This window comes from Palaemon carinicauda, unplaced genomic scaffold (assembly GCF_036898095.1).
Source record: "Palaemon carinicauda isolate YSFRI2023 unplaced genomic scaffold, ASM3689809v2 scaffold129, whole genome shotgun sequence".
NCBI classification, from domain to species: Eukaryota; Metazoa; Arthropoda; class Malacostraca; order Decapoda; family Palaemonidae; genus Palaemon; species Palaemon carinicauda.
In genome coordinates, this window is record NW_027168804.1 from 232,019 (window position 1) to 242,433 (window position 10,415).

Genomic DNA, 10,415 nt, shown 5'->3' on the forward strand with positions numbered 1-10,415 from the left:
GACATGGGAAAAAATGGCAAATTCAAAGATAATTTGTATTTTTCCTAACCATTCAAACCTTAGCTATTTACATTGGGTTTACCTATTAGGGCAGCTGAAACGGCGAGCCATTAGAATTTAACGAGGGTGTATTACCCCCCGGGCTAGTTAGAGGGGGGGGGGAGTGGTAGCTAGCTACCCATCCCCCCCTCACACACAGGTGAATGCTCACTTTCACTTAGAGGTAGGACTTGTTTTGGGGGACAGGGCTGGCGGGCAAATATGTGTAAATAGCTAAGGTTTGTATGGTTAGGAAAAATACAAATTATCTTCGAATTTGTCATTTGTTTCGTAACCGAAATACAAACCACGCTATTTACATTGGGTGACTTACCCCTTAGGAAGGGTGGAAAGTCCCCAGCCATACTGGCTTTGGCTTTAACCGGGGACTCTGAATCCGAGTGAGTCGCACTCGAGAAAAGGAGTCCCTGCACCTCACAAGTTCCTTGCTCCGCAAGAAACCGTGTGGCCTACATAAGCTTGTGTGTGAAGGAAGAAGTGTGAGCCGTCCTAGGCAGTTGACCTGGAGTTCCAGAAGGAACTCTGGGTTAGGACGTTCCCAATACCACCTCGTCAGGGTATGGGGAACGCGACAGTATTGACTCAATACTCGGAACACAAGGAAGCATGGTTTACCTGCAGAGGTTCGAGGTCAGCTATGCAGAGACCAGGATGCTGCTTTCCCCAAGAGAAGGGAGGATGAAGAAAGAAATAAGGGCCAGACATACTTCTTTCATTCTTGCAGACTAAAACCTGATAACAATGCCCTCAACCTTCTGCTACCTGTCCAAAAAGGAGCCTGAGGTTAGACCAGCTGTTATGTAGCCACCACAGAGCGATAGAAAACGTATCAAAACTCCTGTGGGTCACGCCCTGCAGGAAGCGGGCTGTGAAGGTCATTAGACGCTTCCAGACTCCAGCTTGTAGCACCTGCGTCAGAGTAGTATTACTCGAAGGCGAGGGACGTTGCGATGTATCCAACATCGTGCTGTAGGGCGACGTGACGGGGGAGGGTCTGGAGACAGGTCGAGATGAATGTCCTTGAGTCCGAGTTGAAGAGGTATACTGGTGACTCTCCCCCGTGTCCTCCTTGTGCTCCCAAATCGGCTGCAACTGAGGACAAACTGCAGCTGTTCCCAAAGCTAACCTCTCGATTCCTTTACTGGCAAGAAAGAGAAGGTTTTGGGACATCAGATACAGAATGGAGACTTGAAATCTTGAAGGAATTGGACCGAAGGGCCGGGACCCCAAGATTCTGAGTCTACCCAACAACTCAGGAGCGAACCTGAATGTTGCCTTACCCTCTTCCTTAGAAAGGGCGGAGTCGTACGAGACCAAGAAGATTGCTTACACACTGGCCGCAGCCAGAGTGAGCAGGAGACCCAAGACGGAATACAATCCGAGGCCTGTCGTAAAGGGTCTTGAGAAGATCTCTTAAAGGACTAAAAAGTCCAAGCCATGCTCCACGTTGGAGGTCTCACTCCGACTAGGGCAGGGACGATCGTAGCTTCGCATGAGCGAGGAAAGATCCAGCGGGAAGGAAAAAGTTATTCCTTTAAGCCTGAAGGTCAGGGAAAGGCTGAGCGACAGGCTTCATTGCCGAGAGCGGAAAGGAGTTTCCTCCCGCCGAAAGGCAATAAGACCGTTATTGCTGGAGAAGAGGCCTCAAGGGATGAGGTATATCTCCCACGGAACCAACCACCGAAGACTCTTCACTTCGCCTGGAAGACCCCTGAGGATGACTATCGCAGATGACGCGACCTCCGTCCCGCGACTGTAGCGGGTTGTCTCTTCTTGAGGAGGAGGCGTAGTGTCTCCAGGCATGAAGCCGAAGCGACGCCCCGGTTCGTGAAAGATGTTGCAGTGTGGTTGTTTGAGTAGTCTGTGCCGTGGGAGAAGCTCTCCCAGGAGTTCCGTCAGGGGAAGCAGAGGGTCCAAAAACCGTTCTGCGCATAGTCCCAGTGGAGCTCTCCCATTGAAAGGCTGACAGACAACCTGGTCTTGTTGAGACCCATTCTCCACAGACAAAAAGGAGGGAAGACGCAGGCGTCGAAGTTGTCCCACCATCACCGGAATGCATCTTGCCAGAGTCTCGGGGTCTGAGACCGGGGGGAAGAACAGCGGAAGCTTGAGGTTCCAAGCTGTCGCGATCAGGTCCCCCAGGCCAGGACTTGCTGGTTACTCAAGGCCAATGAATGAATGAATGATTTAAAGTTTTCAGGCATCCTGACATCTAAGGTCATTGACGCCGGTAACATTTAATTTATGTATACAAAAATAAAAAATAAATAAAATAAAATAAAAATTAAATAGTATTCAATTAAAATTACAAAAATTGAATGTCATAAAAGTTAAACATTTTTCAGAAGACCTGCTTCTGAAATAAATCTAAAAATGCCACTTGCATGGTAGGACACATCATTTCCAAAAATCTTGGCAAGGATGAACCTGCCACCCTCACCTCGAGCCTCAAACAAATATCTATTCCGCAAGTTGTTATAATTGGGGCATTCGGTCAACAAATGCCTTACTGTTAGAGGTACTAAACAGTCATCACAATACGGTTGGTGTTGGCCCTTCAGCAGAAACTCGTGTGTCAACTGAGTGTGACCAATACGGAGACGACAAAGAGACGTCTCCCATTTTCGGGGCATCATATTATACCTCCAAGGAGATATGTCATTTGTTATCTCTCGCATTTTATTGCCATCTTGACTATCCCATTGCTGTTGCCATTTATTGCAAACCAATTTCTTGATGTCAGGTAAGAAATCATTACAGGCAATGGGATACCTTCTTGGCAGCAACTCGGATGCAGCCTCCTTAGCCAGTGAATCTGCCTTCTCATTCCCAGACACACCTACATGTGCTGGAACCCAACAAAATTGAACTGTTATACCTCTCCGTCCAATAATAAAAAGCCATTCTAAAATCTTTAAAACTAAAGGGTTATTAGAATTAAAAACTTCCATAGCTTGAAGGACACTCCTTGCATCACTAAAAATTGTATAATTACCCTCCTTCTCCAACGCTATTTTCTCAATAGCGGTTAATATGCCATACAGTTCGGCAGTAAATATGGAAGCGGTCAGAGGAAGTGCACCTCTACAATTAAAACCATTACTATGTACTCCAAATCCAACGCCAGCATCAGATTTGGAGCCATCAGTATAGATAAAAGTTGATCCTCTATGTTCTTTAACATGTTCATTAAAAAGAGACCTGGCTTCTAGGTCTGACATATTCTTCTTATCTCCAATAAAATATTTACAAAAAGATATCTCTGGTAACTTCCATGGAGGCGTTGATGATACCTTGAATGGAAGTACCTTATTTCTAATTATATCCAGACTATTTAATAATCGTTTCACCCGAAAGCCATAAGGTTGAGGAGATTTTGGGTGCAACTCAAAGTATGATGCGTGTCTTACAAGGCTTGCAGTCTGAAAGGCTAGAGAGTTAGGGAGTCTTTGCAATCTAAACCAATACCGAAGAATGGAAGACATTCGGTAAAGGTCTAGAGGTAACTCTCCAGCATCAACAAGGAGACTTGGGATAGGCGAGGTTTTAAAAGCTCCAGTAAACAATCTAATACCTGCATGATGTATCGAATCTAATATTTTTAACCGGCTTGGGGTGGCTGAAGAATATACCTCACAACCATAACTAATTTTGGAAAAAATCAAGGCCTTGTATAATTTTAAAATAGTATTGCGGTCTGCCCCCCATGATGTATGGGACAATACTTTTAAGATATTCAGAGCTTCAACACATTTAGCTTTTAGCGCTTTTAGGTGAGAAACCCATGTAAGTTTACAGTCAAATATCAAACCTAAAAATTTGGTTTCCGATACACATGGTATCCGTTGACCTTTAATGTATATATCCGGGTCTGGATGTACTCCCCGGATACGACAAAAATGGACAATGGTAGTTTTACTTGTCGAGAACTTAAATCCATTCATGTCAGCCCACTGGATAATTTTATCAATAGAGAGTTGGATTTTTCTCTCAACCATTGCCATTCTAGTGCCAGCAAATGATATTGAGAGATCATCCACAAATAATGTTGAGAGAACATCCTGGGGAATGGCTGAGGATATCCCATTAATTGCTAGTGCAAAAAGGGTTACACTCAGCACACTACCCTGAGGAACTCCTTCTTCCTGGCACTTACTCTCTGATAGAGTTTCCCCCACTCTCACTTGAAAAACTCTACGTGAAAGAAATGCCTGAATAAATAGTGGCAGCTCTCCTCTCAATCCCAATTCATGAATGGTTTTAAGAATACCATATCTCCATGTGGTATCATATGCCTTTTCAAGGTCAAAAAATACTGTAACATGGTGTTGTTTGGAAGCAAAGGCTTCACAAATAGAAGACTCAAGTCATATCAACACATCAGTCGTTGAGTGCATTTTTCGGAATCCACATTGAATCGGTGATAAAATACCTTTCTTTTCAAGGTACCATATCAGCCTTGCATTGACCATCTTCTCCATGATTTTACATAAACAAGATGTCAATGCAATAGGACAATAGTTTGCTGCTAAAAACTTGTCTTTACCGGGTTTTAAAAAGGCTAAAATAATGGCTAGTTCCCAAACACTTGGGTAACTATGATCATGCCATATTCTATTAATAATGCTTAAAATAAATAGCTTTGTATTAAAATGTACATGTTTAATCATTGCATATGGAATTCCATCGGGTCCAGGGGCTGTATCGTTGCAATGAGCAAGTGCGGAATCAAATTCTCTTTCAGTGAAAGGAGAATTATACGACTCTTCCCTTCTTGTTGCAAAATTTAAAATTTTCTTTTCTTCAGTGCTCCTATACTGGTGACCAGGGGCTCCTTCACATTTGCTGGATACATTTGAAAAATGATTAGCCAGGGCATTGCTAACTTCATTTGCTTCAGTTACATACTGGCCATTTACCTTCAACACTGGTGGTGGGTTGGGGGTGAATTTGCCAGCTATCTTTTTTACTTTCCTCCACACAGAAGATGGTGGTGTTCTACTGTTAATGGAGGAAACAAAAGACATCCATGACTGGCGTCTTGCTTCTTTCATGGCACGACGGAACTGTGCTCTACATTTCTTGTACATAGTTAAATTCTCATCAGTTCTGCGTCTACGCAATCGTGTTAGAGATCTTCTTGTGGCTCTGTGGAGTGCAGTTAGTTCTGAAGACCACCACGGGACTGGTCGTCGTTTGAATAACCCTGTTGTTTTGGGAATTGAATTGACTCCTGCTGTATGAAGAGTTCCATTCAGTAGGTCTATGGCATCATCAACACTTTCAAACTGTTCTGCTCTCCCTTCGATTTCACTTAGCTCGGAAAATTTAACCCAGTCTGCCTTGTCTAGATTCCAACGTGGCGATCTTTGCAAAGGCGGACCCTTGTTGGTGTTTATAATGATTGGTGCATGATCACTAGTATGCCAATCATCTAATGTCCTCCAATCAAAATCAGGAAGGCAGTTAGAACTTGCAATTGAAAGGTCAATGCATGACAAAGTACCTGTCTGAACATGGAAGTGTGTGGGCTCTCCTGTATTAAGGAGTCCCACATCCTCATTCTCCACAATTGATGAGATAATATTGCCCCTTGTGTTTGCTAAAATATCACCCCATAAAGGATGTCTACCATTCATATCTCCCAGTAAGAGAAAAGGTTGAGGGAGTTGTTGAATGACCTCTACTAAATCATCATATAAAATATTATCATTTGGAGGTAAATACAGAGAGCATATTGTATATTTTCTCCCTATATCAATTTGTACAACTGCCTGCAGGGTTGTACGTATAGACATGGGTATTTGGGGAACATCTCGACGAATATACATGAGACTTTCGCCATGGCTCCCTGCTTGTTGATTATATGGTGTTCTATAGCTAACATACTCTCGAGGACTAGGAGTGTTAGAATCAAGCATACTTTCCTGTAGACATACAATTATGGGGGAATGTTCATGAATTAGGAGCTTAAGTTCTTCATATTTTGCCCTCAAACCCTGACAGTTCCATTGCAGAATGGAGGAGAAAACTATGGATTATTTTGGGAAGACATCTTGGATGAGGTCTTCCCATTAGCAGTTTTTAATCTAACATTATTACCTGTAGGTTTCTTCAGAGGTGGTCTTGTTATGTTGGGTTTTACGTTGGTGTTTTTCTTTGTATCTTTTTTATCTATTTGTTGAGGGGGATGGTGGACCTCAACTTGAATTTCTGATTTATTTAAATTATCTTCTGGTTGATCGGCAACATCAACAGACAAAACATCATATTTATTTGATGTCATAATTCTATTATTTCTTATGGAGGGGGGTGAGAGAGATGGAGGTCTCTCTCTTTTACGATTAGTGGGTTGTGAGTTACCAGGTTTTTGTACCTTCCCCACTACAGGTACACCTGATAACTTGGTGTCAGGTGGAATCTCCATTAAATCAGGCAAGGATATGGCCTGGGAGAGGTTAGTACTATCCTTTGTAATGGGGGACAAAGGTTTGATAGTGGTGGGCAATGTCTTTTGGTTGATACTCAATGATAAATCTTTAGGAGGAGATATTCTTGTCTTATGCAGCACTTTATCAATAGATGGTGAATTCCTTTTTCGAGAACTACCTACAGTAGTAGGTGGGCGAGATGATTCCCGAGGAACTTTTTCTCCTGTTTTTAATGTCTTTGCATAAGTGTTAGATTTATTTAATAATCTCTTGGCATGCCCCACGCTTACATGTTCAATAATTGATTTATTGAGGGCAGCCTCTTCTAACTTATAAAACTGGCAGCTCCTATCATTAGATTTATGATTAGAGTTGCAGTTTAAGCACCTTGCCTCAAATGTACATTCCCCATGGTAAATATTGGGGCAAGTATTACAAATTCTTTCACTATTGCAAACTTTGGAAGGATGTCCAAATTTAAAGCAATTATAACATTGCAGTGGCTTTTGCTTGAAAGGTTGAACTCTGATCCTTTCATTTTCTATGTCTATGTGGGAAGGTACATCGGCATCCTGGAAAGTAAGAACAATCATTGATGTTCCAGGTACTTTATGTACTTTCCACACTGATAGAGGACACATAGTCAATATCTCTTCTTCAGTAAATTCATACAGATCCCTATTAAAAACCACTCCCCTTCCATAGCTAAAGTTTAGATGGGGTTTGATGTCCAATTTTATATCATCATTTACTGTCTTCAAATTGGACAGTATAACAGACTGTGTATATGACTTGGCCTTTATCAGGTAACTTTTCTTACCGAATCGAGATATATCTCCAGGTGCGATCGTACCTACCTTCCTCTGAAGAAATTTGCAGACCTTGAAATAATTTTCCGTACCTCCTGCAGATTGAGCAAGAAGCCACATTGGTGGTTTTGGCTTTCTTTGGGATGGCATATCTGCCTCTATATCTTTATCAGCCCAGTCTGCTGGTCTGTAGACATCCAGATCTTTAGGTGCCCCATCACACAGAGCACCCTTAACACTCATATTACCTACTTTAATATCAACAATATTACGGCTTGCATTAAATGCTTCCTCATGACAATTAAATGATAACCAAGATTCCCAATTATCATCTTGAAGTTTCATTCTAATTTCTTTTATTAATCCATAACACTCAAATATTTTATGTAGCATATCATAATTAGTTTCTAATGGGATTTGGGTAATGTGCAGGACATTCAATTTTCCTGTGTTGCCCAAATTACCTTTATTCCGAGTGTTTAAAGAATAGTCCTTTTTAGTTCCTAGGTCATCAACGGAGTTTTCTTTAAATGAATTGCCAGAGGTCGTCAACAGTGCCGGGGGCGAGTCAGCATATCCAGGGGAGGTGGGGTCATTTTCACAAGAATCCATCATAAAAAAGAAGAGAGAAGAGTGATTTTTTGAAGTTTGATTTACCTGCTTGAGAACATTAAGGCATCACATGTTGGGAAGGAAATTTACACTCTCCACTACCGGCACAGTGAGAGTATACTTCCCAGATGGTCCACTCCATACCCTACCCGAAGGATAGCGTCAAAACAGATATAGAGGCACAGGTGTAAGCTGAACCCGCCTGTTAGGACTGAGACCAAGAAACTATGGAATCATCCTCCCCATATCTGTAATGATGGGCTTCCGGCCAAAAGCCGAGAGTCCTACCCCAAGCGTTGGATCCCCCTGGATTCCGAAGACCCAACACTTGAGAATAGTTCCGCCAAAAAGGTCCAAACCATCTTCGGGATGGCTGAGATCATCCAATACTCTCACACATATAGCTTTGAGCACAAACACCTCCCAACCGTGACACCTTTCCCATTCATCAAAGCAGGCAGCAATACCGGATGTATAAACATCCGCCCAAGTGGCAATAACAGATGTAGAAACATCCATGCCATAAAAAAAGAGAAAAAAAATAATAAACACATATATATGTAAATATATACAAATACATATGGGAAATTTTACTCATAGGGTTGGGACAGCAACATGAAGGAAAGTTTATAATATTAGGAGAAGGTTGAAGCCATATAAAGAGGAAGAAAAAGATGAAAGAGAGAAATTTAGATTCGAACTGGGGGAGCAATTTCCCCAAGTTTGAGAGCCCTCTTGCCCGTCACCAAGATTCAGCACGGGAATGAAATGCCGTGCTGAAGCTCAATGACTTCATCAAGGCATTCTCTCATTAAGAGGGACTCAAGGCCAAAGACCCCCAGGTACACTCTCTCTACGAGGCTCTGCTCGGATAGTCGGAGAGAACATTCCTCTGCCTGGAATGAGAGAGCCGATGGTGGTATTGAGAGTATCTCAATCATCTCGGTATCTCTACTGCAAGATGTGAAGGTGTGAAAATGCGTCCCCTGCTGGTTAGAACACGCCAGAATCATGAAGTCGACGCGCACGGAGCGACTCGGCAGGAGCTGTAGGATCTGTAGAGGGGCCAGACTACGGCCCCTAAGCCTGCCTGAATGATGGAGAGGTATCCTTCAGGTCCTGACCATAGGCCTGGACCGGAACATGCCCCCCCCCCCTTTTCTTTGACGAGTCCGAGAACAGCATAAAAAATGTGGGGAAAGGACGAGAATATCCACTCCCATCACAAGAGATTCCATAGGTCAACAACCATTGCAGGTCTAATAGTTCCGCTGGTCCCATAGGGGCCAGGAAGTCCGGTTAATCGTTGCCTGAAACCACCGGAACTTGGACCGCCCCACATGGAACTTATCCTGAGGCGACCGTTCGGAACTATAGACGGGTCAATGAGGAAAGGAGAACTAGGAAACGTTCCAAGGTAGGGCTGAAAGCTCTGCTTGACTGAGAACAGGTACTGCGACTCTCCTCAGCCTTGCCACAGTCAACTGAAGGGAAGGCTCGGAGGAGGTGGCAACAGAATCTGGCGTCCCCAGGTGGTCACCCATCCAAGTACCGACCAGAACCGACGTTGCTTAACCTCGCTGGACGGACGAGAAGCGGGGTTTCCAACATGGTAAGGCTGTTGACTCAATATCATGGCCAGATACTCCAGATGTTGAGGCAGAAAAAGAGAAGGCTCCTAGCAAATTACCATGAACCCACACTCATGGTAAGCATCCGGAAGCTTGTCCCGGCACTGAAGAAGGTCGAACCCGAGCCTACCGGAGTTGACCAGCCCTCCAAAAGGTAGAGGAGGCGGAAGCCTGTACCTGAGCGGCCATGAGGAAAGCAGGGAGAGTTCTCTGGGGAAAAAAATCTGCGATGCCACGGCGGGATCGCCACACTGCATCATAAGCAGGAATACCTGCAGTCTAGGCTGAATTCCACGAGCTTTCTGGAAGATGGGTGGAATGGAAACTGAAAGTACCCGTCCTTCAGATCCAGGGTTTAAGGAGTCCTGTCGCCTCGTTACCAGTCTGATCGATTCTGCTGTTCTACGCTGGACGAAGTTTGTTCAACAAACTTGATCAGGGCTGAGAGGTCGACTACGGAACTCCCGTCTCAGATACTTCCTTACAAGAAAGGATCGACTGAAGAAGCCAGGGGTGAAGCCGTCGATGATCCTATGGAGGACCTTCTCCTAAGGTATGGATCATTTTGCCCAAACGGGCAACTCTTGCCGACCCTATGGCATAGAGGTTCAGAGACACTGAATTCGCTGACAGAGACGGCAGGCGCGATATCCTTGGCTGATCACAGAGATCGTACGGGAATGGGCATCAGGAAGCTGTCATCCGGATGAGTAACCTTAAGCATCCTCCCAGCGTGAAACCTGCAAGGGGGGGTGCCAATCCTAGAGTTCGTGAACTCTGCCGCTCCCTTTAGGACTATGCCCCCCCCGGGGGAGCCTCCCGTGCCATCTGTTCCTGACAGGAGGAAACTGCAATTGGACACCTTGTCTCAG

General features: G+C 44.1%; 1 pseudogene; it reads right to left on the reverse strand.

Moving 5' to 3' along the window:
* Positions 1-9,419: 9,419 nt before the first annotated feature.
* Positions 9,420-9,538, reverse strand: LOC137635472 (5S ribosomal RNA; annotated as a pseudogene).
* Between the last annotated feature and the right edge of the window lie 877 nt (positions 9,539-10,415).